The 27,236-nt window shown below is 47.4% G+C and overlaps 1 long non-coding RNA gene across 2 annotated transcripts in view; it reads left to right on the plus strand.

Moving 5' to 3' along the window:
- Positions 1-10,937: 10,937 nt before the first annotated feature.
- LOC138447792 (uncharacterized) overlaps positions 10,938-27,236 on the plus strand; it is a 43,040-nt gene continuing 26,741 nt past the window's right edge. The window contains exons 1-3 of one of the 2 annotated variants that reach the window (XR_011259946.1): positions 10,938-11,086; positions 17,889-18,057; positions 18,356-18,451. This is a non-coding gene — a long non-coding RNA (uncharacterized lncRNA). The remainder of the gene's footprint in view (positions 11,087-17,888; positions 18,058-18,355; positions 18,452-27,236) is intronic. The other variant, XR_011259947.1, reaches the window with a different exon arrangement.

Genomic DNA, 27,236 nt, shown 5'->3' on the forward strand with positions numbered 1-27,236 from the left:
ACGATTAAGATACACAAGTGGTAGCAGGGGAGGGGGATAGGTTGTGTGAAGATAGGAAGATTAAGATAGATAAGTGGGAGGATTCCAAGATGGCGGCCATTGAAGGAGGACGCGTCTGACCGGCTCTCCTCCCTAGGCTGCAAAACTTAGCTCATCAACAATGCGAAACGGGCGATCCCGCGGTTGAAAACGCATTAGCGGGACACGATAGCAGGGCTACCCCCCACCCCCGGAAGAATGACCACTTAAGACTCACGGCACTCCGGACCTGGAGGGGAGCTCCGTGAGACAGATGAGCTGTGCCACTCATTGAGTGGTCGGCGAGCCTCTCCTCGATGCTGCCCTTCTGGCCTGTCGGAGGAGTGTCCACGGTGGCGGGGGCCGCGGTGCCCCAGGAGAGCAGGAGCGGCGGCCCGTGTGGCAGTGAACACGCACATTGAGGATGGGCCGTGTGAGTGGTATGTGTGGACTCGGGCCCCCCGGGCGGAGACCGTAGTTGAGACGCGGCGGGCAGCCCCGCGAGCCCCGTCCTAGGTCAACAATTAAGGTTCCCCCTGGGACTACTGGAGCAAGCCCCCATGGCATACCACCATCAGCCCCAGTAAGGAGCATAAATGTCCAGGATGCGGGCCGGTTCCTCCACGTGATCCTCCCTGCCGAGAAGCCAGGGAAAAAATCTGAAGCAGCTCTGGGGGACCCAGGGCGGACTCACGTCCACATCGGAAGACTTCCCCCCTCCCCCGCTAGGCCCCATCTCAACCCGAGGAAGGATGGAGGGAAGCATAATGAATAAAGAGGACATTCAAGCGTGCTTTAAAGAACTGCAATCACAGCTACTCACTTCTGTCCAAGAGCAATTTAAACTCCTTCGGGGAGAGATGGTGCAATCAATCCAGGAAATCAGACAGGACATTACCAAATTGGGGGAAGAGAACTGTGACACACTGGAAAGAAAACTCCAGCAAGTAGAGGAAGACTCCCAAAAGTCAGAAGAGACACTAGATAGGATAGCCCACACTACCATGTACCTCGAACAGCAATGCAAGGATCTTGAAAATAGATCGAGGAGGTCCAATGTCAGAATCAAAAACCTACCGGAAACCATAGGGGACCCAGACCTGAAGTCCACAGTCACGCAACTGTTCACGGAGATCCTGGCCGAAGAAGCTGACCCAGGGATAGGGATCGTCCATATCCACAAAGTGGGTCCAAAAAGAGGGGCTAAACCGGGAATTAGACCCAGGGAATGCTGGTGGCCATGACATCTTACACCCAGAGAGAGCAGATATTGAGGAAGGCCAGGCAATCCCCACTGATAAGAGTGAACGGCCAGGAAGTACAATTATACCAGGACCTGGCCCAGTCTACCCTGCTTAAAAGACGGCTGATGGGCCTGGTGGTCCGCCACCGGTCAGCGGCCCAGGTGAAATACAGATGGACTTTCCAATTCGGTCTCCTATTTACATGGGAGGGAGTCCAACACAGGATCACATCCTGTGAAGAAGGAGAAAGGTTACTGAGCATATCGAGTAGTGAGGATGGGGCACGCCCGGATCCCCAGAGGAGGCTCAAGGGGCCAGACCAGCAAGAGGGATGGGAGACGATACACAAGAAAGGAAGAGTAAGGTAGGCCCAGGGGCACGCCAAGCACTCTTTGAACCCAGAATAAACCATGGACCACTGATGCAGCGCCAACTGGAGAAGAGGAAAGCGGTTGATGCGCCAGTTGGATAAACAGCAGGCCAAGGAGAGGAACCAGGAAAAACGCGATAGAACTCGCTAGTGGCGTGTAGGACTCCCCACGATGTGTTTATGAGGGAAACCATGAGCTGGGAGCTCTGGATACTCCATCTCAGAGCATGTAGCAACCCGGCCCTGACCTCACGTGTATTGTTGGGGGGTGGGGGGAGAGGGGCTTTCAAGTTAGAAGCAACAAGATGAGTTTTCGGCAGGACACAAACTACATCTGAAAAAAAAGGCGACCACAACAAGTCTATCCACCAACCTTACAATGAACACAACACATAAGATCCCGGTGACAGTGCTCTCGCAGAAGTACAAGGTATGAACACCCCCATAAAAAGAGCCAAATTGGACAGACAGGCCTGGAAGCAGAAAGCGAACATTCTACTGTATCAGGAAACGCATATAAAGAGAAGTGACAAAACCTGCATCAAGATAAAGGGGGCGAGACATGTCTTCCAATCAAATGCGGAGGGGAAGAGAGCAGGGGTCCTGGTGGCCATTAAGGACACTCTGAAAGTCCAGATCCATGACCACAGATCCGACGGGGAGGGGAGGGGAGGTATGTATTCCTGAACATTACGGTGGAGGGGAGACGGATCACCCTTGCGTCGGTCTACTCCCCCAATGTGGGCCAAGAGGCTTTCCTGAAGGACACAATGAGTTCTCTTGAACAATTTGCGACGGGAGAAATCACTCTGGGAGGGGATCTGAACCTGGCTTGGAACCCCACTCAGGACAGGTTGGGTAGAACCAGCGAAGGATCGAAGGCCCCCTCGGAGGCACTGAAGAAGACATTTGATTCTCTCTCCCTGTCCGACGCCTGGCGAGCACAGCATGGGGACCGGCGGGGCTTTATGCACTACTCCCACGTCCACAACTCTCTATCGAGGATAGACTACATGTGGGTCTCTACGGCCCTTCTAGGCACAATCAGAGATGTGGAAACGGGCCCCATCGTCCTTTCCGATCATGCCCCAATAACCTTTTCCCTGGCATTCAAAACTAGGGAGTCTAGGGTGTGGGCCTGGCGTTTTCCCTCGGAGCTCCTGCAGGACCCAGTGCTGGTCAAGGAAATACAAGAAAGGATCAACACATTTTATCGAAAATGACACGGGGGAGACCCCTCAAGACACGTTGTGGGATGCCTTTAAGGCAGTCCTGCGGGGTGAATTAATAGCAATGAAATCCAAGAGAGAGAAACAACTAGAGCAATGGGAGAGAGACCTGGAATCTCAACTGCTTGATGCGCAGAAGGAGGTAGCAGCCAACCCTAGCAGGGCTAAAAGGCGGGCCATTCAACACATTCAGGGCCAGTTGGAGCTCCTGCATACCTGAAAGGTGAGCCATGCGCTCATGAGAACGAAACAAAGATACTACATCCTTGCCAACAAGGCGGATACCCTACTCGCTCGGCAGCTCAGGGAGGTGACCAGGGAAAGATCCATCTTGGCGCTGGTGGACCCCTCTGGTGCCCGGAAAATGACCAACAATGAAATGGTTGAGATTATGAGATCCTTTTATCAGGACCTATACACCACCAGTGCCCCATCAGAGGAGGACCAAGAACTATACCTTCAGAGGGTATCCCCTCCGCGTCTGTCTGAGGAAGCCCGGGAAGCACTGGACCTGGATATCTCGCAGGAGGAAGTACTACTGGCCATCAAACAACTCCCCAAGAACAAAGCACCAGGCTTGGATGGGTATACTGAAGCCTTCTATAAGAGATTTCAACATGCCCTAGCCCCCAGGCTCACAAGCCTCTTTCACACCTTCAAATCAAGGGGTAATATCACAGCATCAATGAATGAGGCAAACCTGGTGCTCTTTTTGAAGCCAGATAAAGACCCCACCCTCCCAGGATCCTATAGACCGATAGCTCTCATTAATCTTGATGCAAAGCTTTTTACCAAAGTCCTAGCTAATATGTTAACAGAGCACCTGTCTTCTCTGGTGGATGTGGACCAGTCGGGTTTCGTCCCTACAAGGCAAGCCGCGGATAACACCAGGAGAGTGTGCCACATAATAGAAAAGGCCGAACGCACTGACATCGAGGCTATATTAGTCGCCTTAGACGCTGAAAAGGCTTTCGGCCGAGTCGAGTGGTCGCAGCTCTTTCGAACAATGACACACATGGGCTTTGGGGACTCCTATATGGGGATGTTAAAAGCAAACTATAGAAGTCCGTCCCTAAGAATCGCCGTCAATAGCTTCCTGTCCAAAACTGTCACTCAGACCTGAGGCACAAAGCAGGGGTGCCCGCTGTCCCCTCTCCTGTACGCCTTGTTTCTAGAGCCTCTCCTAGCAAGGATTCGACAACAGCACCTAATTAAGGGTGTGCAGATGGGCGGGGTGGAACACAAAACCATGGCATTCGCCGATGACATGCTACTAGCACTGACCGACCCGACCAGATCCCTCCCCACACTGATGAGCGAGCTGGAGGCATTTGGAGCCATTTCAGGCCTCAAAATAAACAAAAATAAATCAGAAATACTGAATCTATTGGTCGACCCCGTGACCATCTCAAACCTGGCCCAGGAGCAGGGAGTCCAGGCGGCACGAGGCAAGATCACCTACCTCGGAGTAAAGTTCACCTCCAAGACGAGTCAACTATACGCTACAAACTACCCGGAATTGCTCATCCACCTCCTAAAGCTGCTGACGAGGTGGACGCCACTGTCCACATTGTGGTGGGAGCGCATCTCGGCGGTGAAGATGACAATCCTCCCTAAAGTCTTGTATTACTTCCAGGCCCTTACAATCAGGCTTCCCAGGTCTTTCTTTTGCTCTTTAAACAAAATGGCATCCGCAAACATATGGCAGCGCAGAAGACCAAGGGTGGCAATGGCCACTTTGACAGCAGCTGTTAAGGAGAGGGGCCTGGCCTTTCCACACTTTAAGAGGTATTACGAAGCAGCACAGCTGCGCGTTGTTAAAGAGTGGGTGGCAGATTATCCACAGACCAAATGGGTAATGCAGGACATAGCTGTGGCCGGGGGCCTGCTCTCGAACCTCTTGTGGTCTCACAAGAGGGTCAGACACATGAACACACGAATAAGTGAAATTCTGGGCGCTCCTCTCAATGCATGGGACTCTGCAGTAACGAGAGGAAACCTGACGACGCACCCCTCTCCATTTATGCTGCTTTTTCACAACCCCAATTTTCCACCGGGGATGAACCCAAAGGCCTTTATGTCATGGAAACAGGCGGGCTGTACCAGAATTGGAAACATGTACAAAGGCAGGACAATCAGGTCGTTTGAAGAATGCGTACAAGAACTGGGAGTGGCGAGGGTAGAGAAATACTGATATGTTCAATTGAGTTATTGGCTATCATCCCGGACCAACGAAGAAGCAGGAACAAGAGATTTTATGCAATTTGAGACCTATTTGATAACTGACCCAGGTACGCGCAGGTTGATATCAAATCTTTACGCACACCTGAACTCGCAAGGGGAAGAAGTATGCTGGTTGTACATGAAGAGCTTGTAGGGGACGCTGGGGGTGGAAATTCCGCGCTCTCACTGGTAGGGAATCTGGCGGAATGTCGCCACTCTGACAAATTCCATCCACCTGAGGGAAATGTGGCAAAAAGTTCTGCTGCAATGGCACATTACCCCGAAGAGGCTGAAGGACATGCATCCTAGCAGGGACGGTCTATGCTGGTGTGGATGTCGTCAAGGAGGAGACTGGAAACATATCTGGAAAGCCTGCCCGAGCATCATCCCCTTCTGGAACGAGGTCAAGGCGCAAGTGGGGAAAATGGTCCAGGGGGCCGAAAAGCTAGGGGACAGCATTTGGCTGGCCGGCATATGGGACCCCACACAGAAAACACACTCCAAGCGCCAACGGAAGGTGATTATGGTTCTGGTTGTGGCGGCCTGGCTGGTCATAGCCCAAGGCTGGAAGCAGCAGATGCCACCGACACAACTCCAATGGCCAAGAACGGTATGGCACTTTATAACTATGGAATGGGTAACATGTAAATTGCAGGGAACCACCGAGAACTTTCATTTGAACTACTGGGGTCCAATTCTACAATATCTTCAGAGTGACGATATGCTCCAATGGTGCCCTCATAACATTTGTATCCTCAATATGTTTTGAAGCCTAAACTAGTGTTGTTTGCATAAGACTGGTTGCAATGTTAAGTCGTCTCGAGCCTAAGGGAATCAGGGGCAGGGGTAACGGGGAAGGGTACGAGGGAGGGATGTTTTCGATGTTGATCCTTGTTGTATTTTAAAATCAATAAAAAGATAATTTTAAAAAAGATAGATAAGAGGTAGCAGGGGACGAGGATAGGTTATGTGTGAGGATAGGACAATTAAGATACACACGTGGTAGCAGGGGACGAGGATAGGTTATGTGTGAGGATAGGACAATTAAGATACACACGTGGTAGCAGGGGACGAGGATAGGTTATGTGTGAGGATAGGACAATTAAGATACACACGTGGTAGCAGGGGACGAGGATAGGTTATGTGTGAGGATAGGACAATTAAGATACACACGTGGTAGCAGGGGACGAGGATAGGTTATGTGTGAGGATAGGACAATTAAGATACACACGTGGTAGCAGGGGACGAGGATAGGTTATGTGTGAGGATAGGACAATTAAGATACACACATGGTAGCAGGGGACGAGGATAGGTTATGTGTGAGGATAGGACAATTAAGATACACACGTGGTAGCAGGGGACGAGGATAGGTTATGTGTGAGGATAGGACAATTAAGATACACACGTGGTAGCAGGGGACGAGGATAGGTTATGTGTGAGGATAGGACAATTAAGATACACAAGTGGTAGCAGGGGACGAGGATATGTTATGTGTGAGGATAGGACAATTAAGATACACACGTGGTAGCAGGGGACGGGGATAGGTTATGTGTGAGGATAGGACAATTAAGATACACACGTGGTAGCAGGGGACGAGGATAGGTTATGTGTGAGGATAGGACAATTAAGATACACACGTGGTAGCAGGGGAGGGGGATAGGTTCTGTGCGAGGATAGGACAATTAAGATACACACGTGGTAGCAGGGGAGGGGGATAGGTTCTGTGCGAGGATAGATAGATTTACATAGACAAGTGGTAGCATGGGTGGAGGATAGGTTATGTGTGAAGATGGGATAGGAATATTAAGATAGGCAAGTGGTATCAGGGGAGAAGGGCAGATTATGTGTAAGGATAGGATAGAAGGATGAAGATAGACAAGTGGTAGCAGGGGAGGAGGGGAGGTTGTAAGAGGATAGGAAGATTGGGATAGACAAGCAGTAGCAAGGGAGGAGGATAGGTTGTGTGAGGATAGGAATATTAAAATGGACAAGTGAGAGCAAGCGAGGAGGATAGGTCATGTGTGAGGGTAGGAAGATTAAATGTCGTTTTTTAGGCTTTTTATTTGCTGAAGTATGTTAGTGTACAGGAAGTCGCCCTTTTCTCTAGTGTAGTAGCCGGGCCGCTCTGTTTCCTGGCAGGTGCAGGTACTGCGCTAGATCCCACCGCCCTTTTGCCGCAGTACAGGTGAGATCAGTGATTTGAATGGGGTAAAAAATCAAGAGGAGGCCCTAACAAGTCACAAAACAATATTTGGGGGGTTGGGCCTTGTTAGGCAAGGTTTGTATGCAGTACCCTCTGGGAACACTACACACAACTAGAACTACAGGTGTAAGTAAACCAACCTTTGGTATAAGTCTGTACCACACAGTATTTAGTAGCGGAGCTGAGCAGCCAGACTTATCTCAAGAGGAGAATGTGAGCAGTAATGATGTTACACAGAGGTCTACAATCACAGGTGTTCAAATAAACTCTTGCACTCAACGTTTCTTTGATTTATTTATCTGCCAGTTATAAAACATTCATTAGAAGGAGACAATTATATAATAACACAAATATCCTTCAATACTATTTCAGAATACTTTTCAAGAGGAGTAAAAGGCAAAGTTTATTAGAACATGAAAGGTTACAATTATTCTTAGACTGTGCAGATACTTTGAGTTCACCCGAAGAGCCGATTCAATTCAATAGGCTAGGCCAAAGTCAATGGGCTAAAGCCTTGGATAGGATAAAGCAGTTCTGATAGTTAAACGGAAAGTTCTCTGCACAAGTTCTTGGAAGTAGTTTGTAAAAAGGAGAATCATATGTTGGGCCACAAGCTGATTAGGCCTGCGAGTTGCAAAAGTTCCAAGCACTTTCACTGTGAAAGATAAGTTCTCTCAGTCTTGTTTTACAGTACCTTAAAAGGCAGCTGATGACTTCTGTTCCTGGCAGTTCCTGCAGATCTCGCTGTTCCTGGGCCTCGGTCATGGGAACAAGAGGGAGGACGTCGGGGGACTCCTGCACTGCACTGGGACTGGTCAAAAGTTTGCAACTGGCAAACTTCAATTTCAGTGGCTGTTTTGCGTTTCAGCTTCTGCACTGGTAACAACGCTGGTCCTGGCTGTCAAAGTGGACTGTCCTTGCTTCTGAGGTCCCAAACTCAACTGAGGGGGGTCAGGCTCGGTCAGTTCGATGTCGTGGGAGTCCGGAGGATCTTCCAAACGTTTTTGGCCAGCTTACAAGTAACGCACACAATCTGGTGTCCCTCTCCCTGGCTCTATAGTTTCCTGCAGCACTCTAAGGAAATGCAACCAGCTCCGAGATAGGTGTCCAGGTAACTTACTTGGGAGTTGATTGGTCCTACCAACTCAAAGGGAGAAGTCATCCTTTGCAGGGCTTCTCAGTTGATGTGAACTTGCCGATTCGGACCTGCAGCAGGGCTTCACCGGGAAAACCAACAGTCCAGGAGTTGCAGTAGCCTTCCTCTTCAAGCTCTTCTTTCATTTCCTTCGTTCCAGTGGTCGACTCTGCCCTCCAAGCCAAGGGACTCATCTTTTATTCAGTTCTCTCCCATTAATTCCAGCATAGCTGCCACTCACCCAGCAGGGTGGCTGTCCTTGCCGAACAGTCAGCCAGCCAATCCTCACAGAGTGTATTCTGATCTCCTAGGAGACTAAGCACAGGGAGTTTCAGGCACCTCCCTCACTTCCTGCCTACCCAGACACTCTGGAGCCAGAGGCAGTCTTTACTCCTGAAGCCTGCCAAAGGCAAATGAACAAAGAAACCATATCTGATTTGGCGCGCAGATAAAAACTCTGGAAGGACCTTTCCACAAAAAACATGGCTCCCGCGATTTAACGTTACCGGACCTACGAATACTTTGCGGTCATGAAAAATCATGGTAGTTCATTGTAAAACCACTGCCACCAGCCATTCCTAGAGGAAAGGGTAACCTTTAACTGTTGCATGAGTAACTAGACACAGGGGATACTAAGTAACCCCTCCAGCACGCTGTTTTAAGATAGGGTGTGCTGGGTCTAGGAATTTTAAAAGACTAGTAAAGTCAATTTCACTTTACTTACTCTGGGAAACTAGTTTATCCCAGAGAAGGTATTTAAACCTTGGGAAAGCCTGAAAGGCTTCCCTGTGTCACTGCACTGAGGGTGCTGTGTGACACAAGTGAAAAAGACGATGCCTATGGAGTTGGTTAGACTCCATAACCAAAGGAAACACACACAGAAAACAAATTGATTTGAAAAGTTCAAAGTCCCAAAGTTTAGCAAAAGAGCTGGAGGGCTCTAAGGTGGGTGGAATTGGCACATTTTTTAGAATTCTCCCCAACAAGCCTAAGTAGGTTCTGGAACGACATAAAAAACGCAAGTTGGTAAGGAACCTTGAAAAGACGCGTGACCCCATGACTGGCCAAATAGACACAGCCGCAAGTTAATTCTTGCCATGATGTATACTAATCAAAAGTTAAAAAAAGAATAAAATAAAACATTTCAGATATAAAAATTACATTAAAATCAATGCAGTTTCCATTACATCCGTTTTATTTTTTAAAGGAAATTAATTCTCTGTATTTATTGATAGTTTTTAATCATATAATAATCGGTTGCAAAAGTCAAACATTGTATTCCTTTGTTAAGTGTTCCCTTCAGAGCATTAAAAAACAAAACATCAAACTCCTCTCACCCGTGATGCAATAGCAGAAAATGGGCAGTAGGCCCATCTACTGAGAAAGAGCAGTAGCGTCACTCTTCTTTTCATTGACATTTAGGAAATCAGATTGGGGATCCCCAGCAGCGGCTGCAGCTCAAGAGCAATTTTTCGGCAGTGGCGAGGGCTGAGTCCCAGTGAGCCCAGCCCACTTAAAGCCCTTGGGGAGATCCACTTTTTCAGTCCATATCTATTTAAACGAACAATGCCACAGAAAATGTAGGCTTTGCGTGCTGTCAAGAAGGAGAAGTGGTTTACTGCATCCTGTGGCTACCTCCTTAGTCCATAGCTCTTTTAGAATGCATGTCTTTGTTGCTACCGAAAATGGTTAGGGAAATAATGTGCGTTTTCTTCAAGGGCTGTGAGTTCTTTTAAAATCTGTACAAATGTGAAGGAAGGGACTGTTTTGGTAGTGCTCACAGCCTGCACACTATAGGATGCAGAATTTCCATTTTGGCTCTGCAGCTTTTTCTATTTAGTTGGCAGAATCCAGACTGGGGCCACCTTTCACTCCTGGTCCCCCTATCTCTGTATCAGGTGTAGGCAACTTGTGGCTCTCCAGATGTTTCGGACTACAACTCCCATGATCCCTTACCATTGAGTACACTGAGTAGGGTAGGGGGGCCAGGTAAAAAAAAAAAAAACAGGACACGCCATAGGCATAGAAGTCAGACTAAAGTACACACAAATAAAACGGTAGCCCTTAGTCCTACTTCTATGTCGCTGGTCTGTTGCGGTGGGTGGGGGCATTTACACCCCCGATTCACGCGCAGGATGAGACGCACCAGGCCCAATTTCGGGATTTCAAAATCTGGTCCCGGCAAAAACCAGGATCGTAGCCACCCACCTTTCCAATTCTGGGGACTGGGTTTATACAATTTTTTAAAAAAATGGGGACACACACACTCTCTCTCACACATTCTCTCTCTCTCACACACACATTCTCTCTCTCTCACACATTCTCTCTCTCTCTCTCTCTCTCTCTCACTTAAACAGCAGGTGCACGTGTTTGGGGGGGTGTATTGTGTGGGAGGGGTTGTGGCAATGGGGTGGCCTGCAGGACCCCCACCCACTTTACACACCCCACTATTCGAATACTAGAACACACACACACAGCTCTGCCAAAGACCCTCCAGCCGGACCTAGAACGGCATGCTGTCTCCCAGCGCACGCCCGCCTGGCCTACTCTTTTTCCTCTGGAGCGGTGGTGGAAGGAAGGGTACACGGTGTTCGCTGGGCGTCACTGCGCATGGCTTCCCGGCCGCCTCCGGGCGAGGGCAGCGCGGGACAGGCTGAGGAAACAGTGAGTCACGGCAGCAGGGCGAGGGCCATGCCAGCCAGGGACGCTGCGTAAACGGCCAGGTTACATAAAGCCTGGAGGCGCGGGCTGTCATAAGAAGCCTTATATAAGCCCGCCAAGGCCTGTTATGCACTGCGAGAGGAAGGGGGGAGGGGTGCGGGCAGCACAGATTACAGAGCAGAAAGGGACATGGGGTGGGGGGAGGGCCAGAAGAGGGCGGTGGCACTGTCAGAGGGGATGTGGCAGAGAAAGGGGGAGAAGAAAAAGAAGGGGCGAGGGAGGGGGTTAAACAGGGGACGGAAGGAGGAGAGGAAAGCGGGGAGAAGCAGCATGAAAGGTCAAGGGTCGACGGCAGCCATGAAGGAAAGAAGAGTGGGTGGAAGTGGAGAAACGGGCTTGAAGGGGGAGTGTGAGGAGGCAAGGGGATGTAGGGGACGGCGAGTGAGAGGGGCCTGGCCAGGTTTATTGAAGGTGTGTGTAGGAAAACTCTGGGGGGGAACTACCACCTCGGGCAAATCAAATCCACGAAAACCATAATCAGCTACCTCGCCCCGTGGAGAGGGCAGGGGGGTGGGGGGGGGGGGTTAGGTTCCTGAACGCCATGTTGAGGAAGGATGCGGCTCAGGGGCACCACCAGCCGCTGGCGGGCACATTTCTCAGGGTATCTGGACCTCACTGTACAGGAGGACGCCCTTACGGTAGATATTGCATATTATGGAATACCACCCACACACAGCTTTTGCTTTTCAACTGGATCATGGCCTGCAGACCCTAGAGTAGGACCCTCCCTCTGTCCCGGTCCGACATGGGTCTGTGGCTCATTGGCCTATGCATCCCCTACAGAGGCCTGTGCTTGACCTCATGGTCACAGGTCCGAATCCCGGCAGGTCCACTCAGCCCTTCATCCTCCCGAGGTTAACAGGAGTACCATTAGGTTGGGTAACAATAAACATCTATTCTCTGGCAATTTATTTATTTATTTATTTATTCGCATTTGTTAAGCGCACATCAGCCCGAAGGCATCGTGGCGCTGGTTACAGAGTTGCTTACTTAGTTACATACAGTTCAAGTAGATACATTTTTTGCATATGTGCAGAAGCAGCAGGAGTACATATAATCGTGATTAATTGAATAGTGCAGTTTTAAGCTTTTTTCGGAAAGAGAACAGAGATGTATCAGCTCTGAGGTCAGTGGGAAGGGAGTTCCAGAGTTTAGGTGCGAGGAAGGGGAAGCCTATACCTCCTGCTTTGGTTCTGTTGATGCGAGGTATTGCTAGTTGGTTCGTATATTGTGCTCGTCTAGGTCTTGTGGATTGGTATCTCTCTATCGTGTCCGATAGATAAGAGGGAGCTGTTCGGTTGATACATTTGTGGGTGGTTGTGAGGATTTTGAATGAAATACGGTCTTTAACTGGGAGCCAATGTGCAGCTATTCTGGCTTGTGTGATGTGTTCTCTTTTGGGTATGCTGAGGGCTGCTCTGAGGGCATTGTTTTGAGTGGTTTGGAGCCTAGATATGTTTTTTTGGGAGGTTCCGGCTAGGAGGGCATTACAATAATCTAGCTTAGCTCCTATAGTTGCTCGGGCGATGGAGAGGCAGCTATCCTTGGTTAGGAATGGTTTTATTGCATTAATGAGTTTAGTAGTAAGTGCTGAGGCCGAGACTATGGCGCTGACTTGTTTGTCCATGGACAGTGTTGCGTCTATGTGAACCCCCAGTGTTTTGACTGAGGATAGGACAGGGATGATGCAATTGTCTATGTTGAAATTGATGTACAGTGGGTTGAGTTTGGCGAGGGTCGATTTCTGTCCTAAGATGAGGATTTCGGTCTTGTCCCCGTTCAAGCAGAGGCCGTTGGTAGCCATCCAGGCCTGTATGGTGGAGTAGATTTGCTGTAAGGTAGATGCGTCTTGGAGATAGTTTCCTGTCAGGGGGAGGAGTACTTGTGTGTCGTCGGCGTAGTTTGTGTATGTGATTCCTAGCGTGTCAAGTTTGTCAAATAGTGGTTTGGTAAAGAGGTTATAGAGTGTAGGGGCAGTACAGGAACCTTGTGGTACCCCACAGTGGATGATGGAGGGTGCAGCATGTGCTGTGTTAGAGAACACTTTCATTGCTCTTCCCTCTAAGAATGATGTTACCCAGGATGCTGCGTCCTTAGAGAAGTGTGCTGCGTGTGTCAAATGGCTAGTAAGAGTGGTGTGGTCTACCAAGTCGAAAGCCGCTGAGAGGTCAAGGAGGAGGAGGAGGGCAGGCTTGCCTTTGTCTAGGATGTTAGTAATTTCATTTTTTAAGTCTAGAAGGGCGGTTTCAGTACCGTGTCCCTTGCGGAATCCGGATTGTCTTTTACCTAGGATTGCGTTCTGTTCCAGGTATAGTTGAATCTGTTTATGGGCAGCCTTGTCGAGTAATTTCAGAAGGAAGGGGACTGTGGTGATGGGACGGTAGTTGTTAGGGTTGGAAGGGTCTAGTGTCGGTTTTTTTAAGAGAGGGCGGACCCAAGCCTCTTTGAGGCTGTTTGGGACTATGCCGGTTTTGAAGGATGCATTGATGAAAGCTGTGAGAAGGGGGGCGAGTGGTTCTGCGCAGTCTTTGATGATTTTTGGGGGGCATACATCACCCTTGCATTGTGATGGTTTGAGGTGTCTGAGAATGTCAATGACTTCAGTTTCTGAGATTTCGGTAAATGTGAATTTGGGTCCGTTTTTTACTTTAGCATGAGGTTTTATCTGAGCCTGTTCATTATGTTTGGGAAGGGTTTTGAGGTGGTGGGATATTTTGTTTTGGAGGAGGTCTATTTTTGTAAGCATGGCTGATTGGATGCCTGTACACCATGCCTCGTCTTTGACGATCTCATCAGGGCATGTGGGTGGTACGGTTAGCTCTTTGAATATATTGAAGAGTTCTTTGGTGTGGGAGTTGGCATTGGCGATGCGGTTGTTGTAAGTTTCTGATTTAGCATGGAGGATTGCATCTTTGTATTTTTTTGCTATGGCTTTAAAGTTAGTTTTTGTGGCATCACATGGGTTAAGCTGCCAGTTGTTTAGGGCTAAGCGTTTGTCTTTGCGCAAGGTCTGGAGTTCCTGGGTGAACCAGGAATTGGAATGGAAGGATTTTTTTTCTTTTTTGGTTTCTAAAGGGGCCGCAGTGTTGACAGCCATAGTGATGGTGTCTTTGAAGATTTCTGCGAGGATGTTGGGGTCATCGGAGAATGGAGGCGCTAGGCAGGGTAGATTGAGGAGTGCGATGATATTATCTGCAGTGAGTTTTTTTGCGCTTCTTGCTGAGGTAGCTAGAGCTTTAATAGGCACTTTAGCGCTTGTTAAGGTAGGGATGTCAAATAGGAGAAGGTTGTGGTCTGTCCATGGGAGGCTGGTATTGGCGGTGATGGTAGTATTGCAGTTGTGATCAATGATCCAGTCAAGGATGCGTCCTTTAGAGTGGGTGGGTGTGGTGATCTTTTGAGAAAAGCCTAGGTCTAGGAGGTCCTTGGCTAGAGAGATGGCAGTTTTGTCCTTGGAGTCATTGAATCCTAAGTTAAGGTCGCCTATGAGAAGTGATTTAGTAGTTTTTTTAAGGTTGTTTCTTAGGAGGTGATTGATTTGACCTATGAAGTTAGCGGTTGGGCCAGGAGGACGGTATATGGTGTGGATATTTATAGTGCTATTTGGAGAGAGCGTTAGTTTGACTGATAGGATGTCTAGGTTGCCTTCCTCTTGGTGGGGTATGGCTCTAATGGGGAGGGTTTCTTTGTGAATAATGGCTACCCCCCCTCCTGTTTTGGCTGTCCTGTCTTGTCTGAGGATGGCATATCCTTGTGGAAGGGCGAGTGAAATGGCTGGGCCGGAGACTTCGTTGAGCCATGTCTCTGTGATAGCGAGTAAATCTAAGTTTTGAGTAGTTATTAGGTCATTTACTTCCAATGAGTGGGCATTGAGTGACCGAACATTGATTAAGGCGCATTTGTACGGCGTTGGGCACGGGCAAGAGATTTTTGAGGGTGTGGTGATGGAGTCTGTTTTAGGTCCAGTGGTGTGATGAGAGTAGGAGTTACTGCTCGGTGTGGTGAGTGCGTGTTTAAGTTTCTGGCAAGTGGGTGTTTTATTGTGGAAGTGGGGTGTGTGCATTTTATGGGTGCGTGAGCTAAGTCTGTGGTTTCTGAGTGGTAGGTGTGTAGGAGTGGCATAGTGGTGGGTAGGGATGGTGCGGGCTCGGAGTCTGTCTAGTCTGAGGTTGAGGCTAGGTATCATTAGTGCTATGTTATGTGGAGTGTGAGATGGTATGGGAACGGGGTCTATTGTGTGTGATCGATTGTGCAGGCTGGTTTGATGGTGGTGCTTTAGAGTGGAGGGGTGTGGTGAAGTAATCAAGGTGAGTAGCGTGCTAATTAAGCAGGTGTGGACAGGAAGAGAGTACATAGCAAGATATTAGTGGCAGTCTACCTAGATTACAATTTAGCAAAAAGGAGCAAAATGCAGTGTATCAACAATGGATAACAGTGGCCCTCTACCTAGATTCCAATTTGGCAAAAAGGAGCAAAATGCAGTGCATCAACAATGGATAACAGTGGCCCTCTACCTAGATTCCAATTTGGCAAAAAGGAGCAAAATGCAGTGCATCAACAATGGATAACAGTGGCCCTCTACCTAGATTCCAATTTGGCAAAAAGGAGCAAAATGCAGTGCATCAACAATGGATAACAGTGGCCCGCTACCTAGATTCCAATTTGGCAAAAAGGAGCAAAATGCAGTGGATATGCATGTAGCGGTGCAGGCAGTATATCTGCATTGAGTCACAGTGTGGCTAGAGAGTGTGTGTAGCCGTGAGCGAGCAACATAGGTTTTTTCTTTTAGTACAATTGTCACGTGCAATGGTGCCAAGATGCCCCTCTGTGGGTGAACGTGCCCGCTACAGATGCTCCTGTCGCGTCCCATTCCTTCTTAGGTTCCTATATTGCGATCAACTCTGAGTGCCCGGGCAAGGCCATCATGGTAGACTCTGAATCTCCTCAGTGGTACTGAGGGCTCATTCCTTGGCAGGGGGGCACCACACTTTCATTCATTCATGATCCTTTGACAGTTCCTTGGCTGCAGGAGTGAGGCCCTCAGCAGGCTCCTGGTGATTCTCTACTCTGCTACACAGGCATCTTGTAGTTCCAGCTCTAGTGCCTGGAGGTGATCCGGAAGATGGTACAGCAGTGCTGTGGCTGGGGGGTGGGTGTCATTTCATGCCACCCTTCTGGTTCTTTCCAGGGGGAGACTAAGAATGCTCCCTTTCGTAGCGCCTGGTTTAGGAAGCGCTTAAGAATGGTCCCTTTCGTGGCGCCTGGTTTAGGAAGCTTGCCTTGAGCTTCTTTGGCCAGCATTGCTCACAAAGCTTGTCCACCTTCGTGGTGTTCAGGACACGCCGGCCAGTTGTCACCCATGCTTCCATCTTCTATAGAATGGCCCAGCTGTACTTGTGGGAGACGAGAGCCCTCATTGGAGTATCCCGGAGGAATTACGGGTGGGATGCAAGCATAGCTGCCTTACCGTTTCCGGCGCCCGATATCCCGGTATTACTCGGAGGTTAAGGGCGGTGGAAACACTGGTAAGTTCCCATTCCATGGAGTCTCATAGGAATTGCCGGATGAGTAGTACCGGTGCCAGTGATTCCGACATTTATTTGCCGGTAGGGAGCTGATCTACCAGTAGATCAGAGCTATCACCAGCAAATTTGGGTTTCCCCGGTCCTGTAAAAATGTCAGTGCCGGCATTACCGTCAATTTCTCTGGGATTTTTACCAGACCGGGGACCTTGTAATGAGGCCCTGGTGTTTTTGTAAGAAAGTCATATGTAGGAGTCTAGGAGGTGGGGTACTCTGGGGACCAGGGCTTGCCACCCTGTGCACGATACAAGTCCCAGAGGACTCATATGGGAACATCGAAGGATCTCCCATCCCATCCCCAGCCTCACGAAGAAGCCCCACTAACACAAGGCCCATAACGCGGTCTGAAAACCTTACATACAATATTGAACATATATATATAACCGGAAGCAGAGGTCTGTGAGCCACCTTTTCCCCTTAGGAAGTCCGACTTGTCAAGGTGGCCCTCTCATACCTGCGTGGGGGCTCCCACAATTGCCAGGAGGAAGTCTGGAGGTATGCTAGACTGAGGTTTAGGCGGGATAGCCCTGTGGGGTCTTCAGAAGTGGTTGCCAGAGCCAGGGGTAATGTCTGACAGCATGTAAGATGGCAGACACACATTTGGTAAAGTCAATAACCAGAGATGCAGATCAGTCCACTACACTGCACAAAACACCTGGGGAATTGATATCCTGCATAGCCCATTCATGGCCATGTGTGCACGTCTCACACAGCTGAGCCCAATAATACACTTAAAAGACCTGGGTTCAGCCCTGCCGAGCTAATGACGTGGGATATGTCAGAGTGTGGTGAGGCCGGTATATATTGGAGCATTGTAGTGGGGTGGGAGAGGAGAGAGAGTGGAAAGAGAGGAGAGAGGAGAAAGGGAAGCAGGCAGGGGATACATATCAGAACAAATGGAAACTCACAGAGGAGATGGAACATCCAGCGAGAAAAGGGGAGCATAAGGTGAAGGAGGGTCATCAGAACACAGAGAGAGTGGAAGCATCAAGGAAAGAGAAGGGGCGAGGAACGAAGAGGGAAAGGCAGGGAGACACCCCACCATTAGGTGGAGGGCAGATGATACTTGATTTAAATATAATTTTTTTAAATGTATATTGATAATATATTCTTATGTTGTTACCTTAACATTATGATTTTCTTTGTTTGTACACTTTTGTCAGAGGTGCCCTTTGGTCGCTATGATGATGCTGGCGTCATGCTATTGCACTCCGGCATAGACTGATCCTTCATCTGCGGTCTAGTTGTTCTCCAATATGGCACCCAACGCTACTCATCTCGTCCTCCGAGTAAAAGGAGGTGAAACAGAGAAGACTTTGCGTCTTGAAACAGGTAAGATCCCTGTTCCAACACTCCTTCCAGCTCCGGTTTAACCTTTCTCGCTTTTCTTTCCTCTGAATACCCTTGCCTAGCATTCTGTTCATGCTATCGTTTTCCTGCAGAATCGTCTGCTTGGCGTGCTACCTGCACTTACCTTTTCCAAAGACTTATTCTGTTTGATGTACAATCCACACCCCTCTACTAGAAGCTATACCAATCCGCTTCCGGCTACAATCCTTGCTGAGGGTTTCTCTGGCTTTGCCTTTTCCCTCGTGGGTCTAGCATCTGTACTCCCTCTCCCCGATTCTAGAAATCTATATTGGAACCAGCGGGGGGATACGGTTTCACTCGGCTCACAACTTCAGTACATCATAAAGAAGCGCCTTCTCCGTCATCGCACAAGGCGGTAAGTGGGCAGTTACTCATATTTATCTTGATTCTGACAATTTCAAGTTTTTATTGGCTTAACCTTAACTCTTTTGTAAAAATAAGTTCCTATGTTTTTGAAAGATTTTGTAATTGTTTGTAAAATGTTTTTTAAGTGCTTTAAATATGAAATATTATGTGTTGTAATGTATTAAATTGAAATATATGAATGTAATTGTGTTATTTTGATGAAGTTATTTATATTTGAAAAAATTTACATGCAATTTTTATGATGGCCTCCACACCCCTTAGCCATCCCCTACCTCCAATTTTAATAAGAACCTTTGAAAAAGAGTCCAATTGCAAATATCAAATATAACATTTTAAAAATTCCAATTAAACTTTATTTTATGTATAATATGTTTTTGAAAAATAGCAATTAAAGGTTCAATTTGTAATATGAACAGTTTTGTGTACTTGTTCAATTTCTTCTGGGTATCACTACGAAAATCACCAGAAATGGAGGTAGTATGTAAAAGTAGACTTATATGTTATTACTATTAAAAACGACTGCTTCCTTTATATACATCTTCATTACAATAGTAAGGAAATTAGATGCTACTACCAACATTTGTCTTCACATTTTCTATGTAGTACTATTTATAGTATGCTGTTGCCTATATCCGCATTGACCTTTTGTATATAGTGATATTAATTATTCACTAGTGCCTGCATTTGTATTTACATTTTGGATATAGTGCTAAGAGTACGCTAGTGTGTACATTGCTACCATCAGGCTTTGCACACAAAGTGCCTGCCAGTGTTTCTTCAAAGCAGTCTTCTGACAGTTAATAACAATGTGAATTGTAAACACGCTACTGGCTTAATAAAAAGGTCTTTCCAGGGCTCCCTTCAGCCACTCAATGCATAAGCACTTTGCTTGTCCTTCACTGAAGTCCTCTTAAAAACAAGCAGTGGCAAAGCCATCATTTTTGGCTTGCGCATACGTTTTAAGCTTTTGCCAAGCACTGCTATTAGATGCCCAGGTACTTGCACCATTCTACACCTGCTACCAACAATGGGTAGTTAATAGCACTACGGCAGTGCCTGGCAAGTGCCTTTCCCATGCCTACACAAAAGCCCAAACCTGATTCTGAATGAGTTTGCAAAGTTTGGTGGGATGTTGTCAAGAGGGGTCAAAATTAGAGAAGGGGTCCCAAAATATTGTAAAGGCTTATAAATGTGGTACCATTTGACAAATCTACACAAAGGTTTGCAAAAAGATTATAGATATAAAACGTCTGAATGTGTTTTGTCAAGTGGGGGCCAAGTTATGTGACTATTGTATGTGCATACATTTGTCGCTTTAAAAAAAATTAAACATGGGTGCATTTTTAGGAAACTTGTGTAAGGAGCATTGGCAAGGACCTTAAAGCATGGTTTGGCAAATGTGCCCGTGGTTTATTTTTTGCCAAGTGTCATAATGTAGGTACATAAAATTGTGATATACCTTGGTGACTGAGGGGTAGCCTGTGGCCATGGGCAGTGGCCACATTGTCTGGGTCATGGAATAAAGTCTTGATCCAGACAATCTGGCTACTGGCCATGACCACGACCACAAGGGACAACACACAGGGTTAAAGTGGCCACGTCCACCTGGGACCGGCTTTGTGGTAAAGTTATTTGAAAGTGGGATAGCTTTGAAAGGGATGAAAAATGTGATGTGCTTGTGGTAATATCGTCATAGGGTTCTCTCTTCAGCTTCTGCAGGCTGCCATGGAAAGCAAAGAGGGGCCCTGTATGGAACCCTGCATTCCCTTTCCATGGTGGCCATCTTGGAAAAGGATTTTCCTTCCTACATATCTCGGTGTAGGAAGAAAAATCCATTTTTTTAGCACTCTGGGTTACCGCTTTGGCAACCTGGGGTGCTAATGGCCTTCATCCCCCATTGCAGGGGCTGGAATGGGGGGATAATGGTCCAGAGACCTCGTTATCCACCCTCGCTTCACTTGGGCTGATAACTTGGGCTGGTATCCACTGTTCCAGTCCCTGGAACAGGCGATGAACGCCACAATGTTTCCATTAGCATAACACAACATGCTAATGGAAATGTTGCAAAATCCTATTGAGTCTATGTACTTTACTGAGAAATGTAAAGTAGATGGAGTCTAAGTTTCTTTTTAGTTCTATTGTTTAACTGTGAAAGGTGGTTCCTAAAGGAACATTTCTTTAGTTGTTTTTTGATGTATTTATTTTAATGGCAGGTGAGCTTAGAATGAAAGGTGGGGAGGGAAAAGAGGGAAGAGGCACCAAGCACTAATATGGAGGGGCAGGTGGACAGGGCAAGATGTTGCACATATGTTACTTCTAAGGTAGGGGCTGTGTTTCTCATGCTCCTTGATTACCGCTTCAGAATCACTTAGAAATTGCTTGCCTCTGCAGAGTGGTGTGTTGCAGTATATACAGAGGAATGTTTTCTTCCAAAGATATGAATGAACAGCCTCTTCTATCGCTTGCAAGGTAGCTGGTGGGATTTTGTGTACCACAGAAGTGGGCTGTGTGGTTACAGTATTGGTTGAGGAAGATGAGGTGGAGGAAGACAGCCTCCTACTTGCAAAGAAAGGAACAACCTTTCTGAGAGCATTGCGTTCATTGGATTTGGCGTGGCAGCACATGGCGGTGGTCCCGTAGGAGTACTGTATGGGGAGTCTGCAACTGAGTACAAATGCATTTCACATTCACAGTTTTCACCTTTGCTACATTCCCAACGGTGGTAAAGAACTGCCACACCCACGATTCTCTCTGGGTGCTAGAGGTAGGCACTTCGTACCTCATCTTTTTGGTCCTCTTCATAAGCACTGCGCTTTTTTTGTTGTGTAGGTCCTGTAGCTGGTGGTGGCTCTTGGGGAGGAGGGATGGCAATAGCTGATGCCATTTTTAAGATAAATAGCAGTTTTGCTAAAATTCTTCCAAGTATGTGCTGTGTACTAGATTGTTAATGGATAACTAGTAGGAATAGGTGTTGGAGCTGTGCAAGGGAAATTTTGAAGTTGAAAGTTACTAGATCAGTAGAAGATGCAGTTCCGAGGCACTAAGCACGGATCTGATTGCGAAGTGCAGACGCATTCTACGACACATCATCGTGCCGCGCGCGAGCGTATGGTCATGTGGCACTGTCCTGAATGTCCACGATGAAGTCAGACGTTTGTGGACGTCTACGGATGCAAAATCAGTTGAAGAAATTGCAAAAAGCGTATAGAAGTGTTAAAAATAATGCTAGAAGGTGGGAAATGGCAGAGTTTTAAGGTGAAAGGTTGTAAATGGCACACAAATGTTGTTATATTGGGTAAGTATGACAGTAGGTTGTAGGAAAAAAGCATGCACTGGTAAAAACCCATTAAATTCACTGAAAAAACTTTGTTAAAAGGGACGTTGTAGTTGAGCTGTGCCAATAAAAACCCTATAAAATTCACTGAAAAAAACGTTGTTAAAAAGGGGCATTATGGTTAAGTTTCACTAATAAAAACCTATGGAATTAATTGAAAAAAGTTTGTTAAAGGGACGTTATGGTTACAAGTAAAACCGGAAAACCTCAGAAATTTGCAAGTTATGGTAAGAATGCCAAGGTAAGTTTCTATACTTGCACGATGCAATAATATCTAAACATGCAATATTGTTCTTCTGTGCAACTAATCTGCTGTCCCTCTTCTATTCTGCAGGTGCGGTTCCTCCGGAGCGAAGATCGTGTGATGGTGACTCGTGGAACCTCAAGCGAATGCAGCTTCAGGCGAGTATCTATGCTGCGTGAGATTGAATGTCTTTAGAGAGGCACAGCTCCCTGATGTTTTCTTTTCCTTTCAGCAGGTGCAGCAGCTCCGGGACGGCGATCGCTTGCGTGGGCCTCGTTGGATCGCAAGAACAAACAACATTTAGGCGAGTATCACGCTGCGCAATGCTCAATGTTTTTAAAGTGGTTCTTACTCTGCGCGGTTAACCTGGTGTTCCTTTTCTGTAGATGCTGAGACTCCCGGACGATCAAGATGGAGAATCAGGTAAGGGTCTTGTTCTAATCTTTACTCTCGCCTTCCTTTGCAGGCACAGATCACAATGACCAGGACGTGCGTGGCTGAAGATAGGACTGGAGCTTGCAGACACAGTGAGCGTTACGCTGCAGGAGTGCAGAATAACGCGAAGAGTGTTCTGTTCTGCGGAGTGGTTTAAATAGCTTCCCAGAAGTAGTTCCCAGGTAAAGTAGTCCCTTCAACCACACCCTATCAAATAGTCCCCGGGTAAAGTAGTCCCTTCAACCATCCTCAGACTGGGCTGCACGTGGTTCTGTTACTCGGTAACCTGCCTTGCCTGAGAACGCAGTATGAACCTGGTTCCAAAGGCCCCAGGACTGAGTCCAGGAAGCCCTTAGGCAATCCTTTGGGGCCTTAAAGGTCCCCATAGGTGCCAGTACCCTGGGTAGACTGGTCTGCTCCTGATGTCTAGGGGCAAGCACCGTGACAGTGTTTGAGGCCTGCTTATTTCCCCATCTCTGTGCACCATTAGCTGAGACTAAACCCTAAGGAACGTACTTTAAGAACATACCACAAGGTTAACGTCTAGATATATAGCACTTTTTCAATTTTAATATTCTGACTGTCCGAATACAAAACCAGCTGGCCTAGATATGTCAGTGAACAAAAACAAGTGGCCCAGATATGTGGTGTCATCAGTGATGTCATTAATGACATTTGTGATTTCATCTTTGATGTCCTGGGTGTTAGTCTTAGCAGTGCATGGTGGTGGCGCGAGTTATGGTTGCTTAGCTTACCATAACTGGTGTATTTCTTCGGTTTTTCGGTTTAACTTGTAACCATAACGTCCCTTTAACAATGTTTTTTCAATGAATTTCAGAGGTTTATATTACAAAAAACTTAACCATAACATCCCTTTAACAAAGTTTTTAATTGATATATATATATATATATATATATATATATATATATGTATATATAGTAGAATAGGGTGAGCAGACGTCCTGGAGTCCTGGGAGTTTTTTAATTTAATAAACTCAGTCCTGGGATTGGAACGGTGGGTGGCTACCCTTTTGCCAGGACCAAATTTCTAAATACTGAAATCGAGCCCGGTGCGACACTTTCTGCGCGTGAATGGGGGTTTGAATGTTTTTCACGCCCCAATTTCCTTCCCCATTACCTTCCCGGCCACTCTCTTCCAATGACAGGAGTGTGCCAGTGAGCACACACACCTCATAACAGGCCAGCGTCATAGACGTAGGACTACAGTTGTATTTGTGTTTACTTTCGTCCTACCTCTATGTGTCTGGCCTGTCCTGTTTTTTAAAACTTGTTTTTATCTGGTCACCCTATAGTATTAGAACCAAGTCACACATTCAACAACGCCATCTAGTAGGAAATATAGGGCGTGCCCTTCCCCCCGCAAGAACGGGCCCGCACTGCTATTATGCACTTAACAGCACAGCAAAAGCCCTTCGAGCGGGTTATTTTTGGGGTGGACTGGTTGTTCTTTATGTGGTGTTAGAAAATGACGCCAGCAGTGTTTTCATTAAAAAAAGAACACACACACACACACACACACATACATACACACACACACAAAAAAAAAACAGCGGGTTACAGGCCATATTTAAACTTATAAAAGGTTCTACATAGCAGCTGGCCTGGACTAGATTAGAACATACCCATAGCAGGTATGATACAAGTAACGAGGCGGTGCCAGAAGCTCCCCAAGTGCAGGAAGACGCAGCAGGCCTCGGCCTGTCAGAACCGCGGGCTTAGACCACCACCTGCTGGCCAAGCGAGTTCTCAGCAAAGTTACTCTTCCGAACTGGAATAACTTGTTTTGGCCTGCCACACCTTTCCCTCCCTCACAGCGCCATGGTGTCTGGGCGCTATGCTTGCACCAGAGCCTTTCTGAAGGATTTTCGATACTTTGCGTAGAGTAATCATAGGAGCTTTCTCTGTAAGCCACATTTAATATTTCAATAATTAGCAATAAATTCCCCGATAGGCTGCGGGGGTAGTGAGACGTCTGTCCGCAGATACATTTTTAAAATCCCGTTGCATTTTGGACACAGATTCTATCCTGGATATGAATGAATGATAGTTTATTTGTATAGCGCCTATACACACCTGTTTCAGAGTGCTTCAAAGCCAGAGAGGGAGCAAGGGAAAATACAATGACATTCTTACAAGGCCATGAGACATTAAGAATGTGAAATTATCGTACTAGGCCTGGAGACATTTCAAATAGTGCAAGAGCTTTGACAATGGAGAGAGGGAGTAATGGTCTGACGACATTTTTGGTAGTTCCAGAGATTGACAAGAGGTGAGGGAGGGGTCGGAGGAGGGAGTAAGCGGAGGAACAAAACAAGCGACTATCGTACTAGGCCTAACGACATTTCAGGCAGTGCGGGAGGGGGAGGAACAAACAAGCGACCATCATAGGTTAAGTGCTAAAATGCCCAAATTACTGCCCGTGCAGAGCCCTTCCTGTGTTTCACAGTCCTTAATATCACGAGGTGGCTCCACCCACACAAAACAGGTACTCTGTTGCTCTACTTTTGTTGCATTTATTTTTTTATTTTTTTAAATCTTACCACCTCATGCTATTATGGAATTTTCTGAGCGTGTGCCTCGCTTCGAGAAGCCACGGGGCGCTTTACAGAGGTATACAAGTGTACAGATGCATTACGATGTGCTTTTCAGAGGTAACAACAGAACAGAAATACAGTGGGGGATACAGAGGGGCACAGAGGAGGAGTACAGCTGTACTTGGTGGCAGGGAACAGAGGGACGGGCGGCATCGAGCGAGTCGGATGGGGGGGGCGACGTGATGGCCTAGGTGTTGAGGAGAGACTGGAGCTGGGTCTTGAGCTCTTTCCTGAGTTGTAGGAGCGTGGGGGCAAGTCTGATGCTGATGAGGAGGAGGAGGAGGAGGTTCCATAGTCTTGGGGCATAGGCGGAGAAGGCTTGTTTTGTGGTCCTTTTCTTTTTGCAGCGGCAGATATAAAGTCTGCATGTGTCCTGGCTTCTGGTGGTGCGCTGTCTGTCAGAGATGTTGAGTTTCTCCGCAAGGTAGCTGGGTGACTGCCTGCTAGATGCAGCAAGACCTGAAGGTGACTCGTGCGTGCAGTGGAAGCCAGCAAAGGTCGAGGAGGCCGGGGTCATGTGGTCGTATCTGCGTAGACCCTTAATGAGGTGTGCGGGCGCGTGTAGCACACGTCTCAGGGGTTCTTTTCCTCTCTCACCTCAAACACTACCTTCTCTCCATTTGACTGGTTGATGTCATATTTTCCTCATTATATACATTTGTCGTACAATTCTTTTAAAATTTGATTCCTGCTTTGGTGTAAAGCATGTTTTTAATACAAATAAATAAAAATACAAGCAACAATTTGGAAGACAAGGAACCTGGATGGTTGAATTACTCACTCAGAAATAAAAGACCAGTTGAAAGACAATATCCAGGGAATGGGATCGCAATACAAGAATCCAAGGAATGGGATCGCAATACAAGAATCCAAGGAATGGGATCACAACACAAGAATCCAAGGAATGGGTCGCAACACAAGAATCCAGGGGCTGGGATCACAATACAAGAATCCAGGGCCTGGGATCGCAATACAAGATTCCAGGGGCTGGGATCACAATACAAGAAACCAGGGCCTGGGATCGCAATACAAGATTCCAGGGCCTGGGATCGCAATACAAGGTTCCAGGGGATGGGATCGCAATACAAGAATCCAGGGGCTGGGATCCCAATACAAGAATCCAGGGGCTGGGATCGCTATAAAAGAATCCAGGTGATGGGATCACAATACAAGAATCCAGGAGATGGGATCGCAATACAAGAATCCAGGGCCTTGGATCGCAATACAAGAATCCAGGGCCTTGGATCGCAATACAAGAATCCAGGGCCTGAAATATGAGCATGAAATATGCAGTTTTGGAAAAACAAAGTAAATGTCTTTCCAAAAATCCAGTAGTTCCAGTTCCTTAGAGGGAGCAAAGATTCTTGTTTTGCGATTCCCATCGCCTGGATTCTTATGTTGCGATCCCAGCCCCTGGATTCTTATGTTGCGATCCCAGCCCCTGGATTCTTATGTTGCGATCCCAGCCCCTGGATTCTTATGTTGCGAATGCTGCGGTTTGACCCCATAAAGGTGTTCCCCATTATACCATTTAAGGGGCGTGGTGGTTGCGGGGGTGTCCCCCCGCTGCCCTTAAATGGTATAATGGGTCCGGGGGCTGCAGGGGGGTGTCCCCCGCATCCTTTACATGATTGTGGTGCAAAAACCACGGCAATATTTTGTATTCACAGCCATTTTTGCCACAATTCTAACACATGGAACCCAAGGCAGGGAGTTCCAAAGTGGGAGAAGTAGGGTTGAGTCGAGTGATCAGTGATTGGTGAGATGCCCTTTAAAGATGGGGGTTGTGTGAGTGCTGGCGCTGATGCCATTATGAGTAGAAGCTGCTTCGCCCTTCTGAGCTGCTATTGAGAAAAGCAAAAAAAGAGAACATTACCACCATATTTACCCGCACAAAACATGCTTCAAGCGACACAGAAACAACAGTGGGAGTTGGGGGTGCATACGCTGCACAGGTTAACTATCCCAACCTTGTGGAAGGAGCTTGGGGCACCAAGTGAACATTGTATTGTTTAAATTCAAGCAACAGTGTCTGTCTCGAGGGTGGTGGGCCACCTCATGAAATGAAAGACTAAGACGAGGAACCGTGGCCAATGGGTAACACATTTGATCGCTATGGCTCTGAAGCCCTCGATGAGCAGCTACA

Source organism: Ambystoma mexicanum, chromosome 3q (genome assembly GCF_040938575.1).
Source record: "Ambystoma mexicanum isolate Mex_15411 chromosome 3q, UKY_AmexF1_1, whole genome shotgun sequence".
Classification (NCBI taxonomy): Eukaryota; Metazoa; Chordata; class Amphibia; order Caudata; family Ambystomatidae; genus Ambystoma; species Ambystoma mexicanum.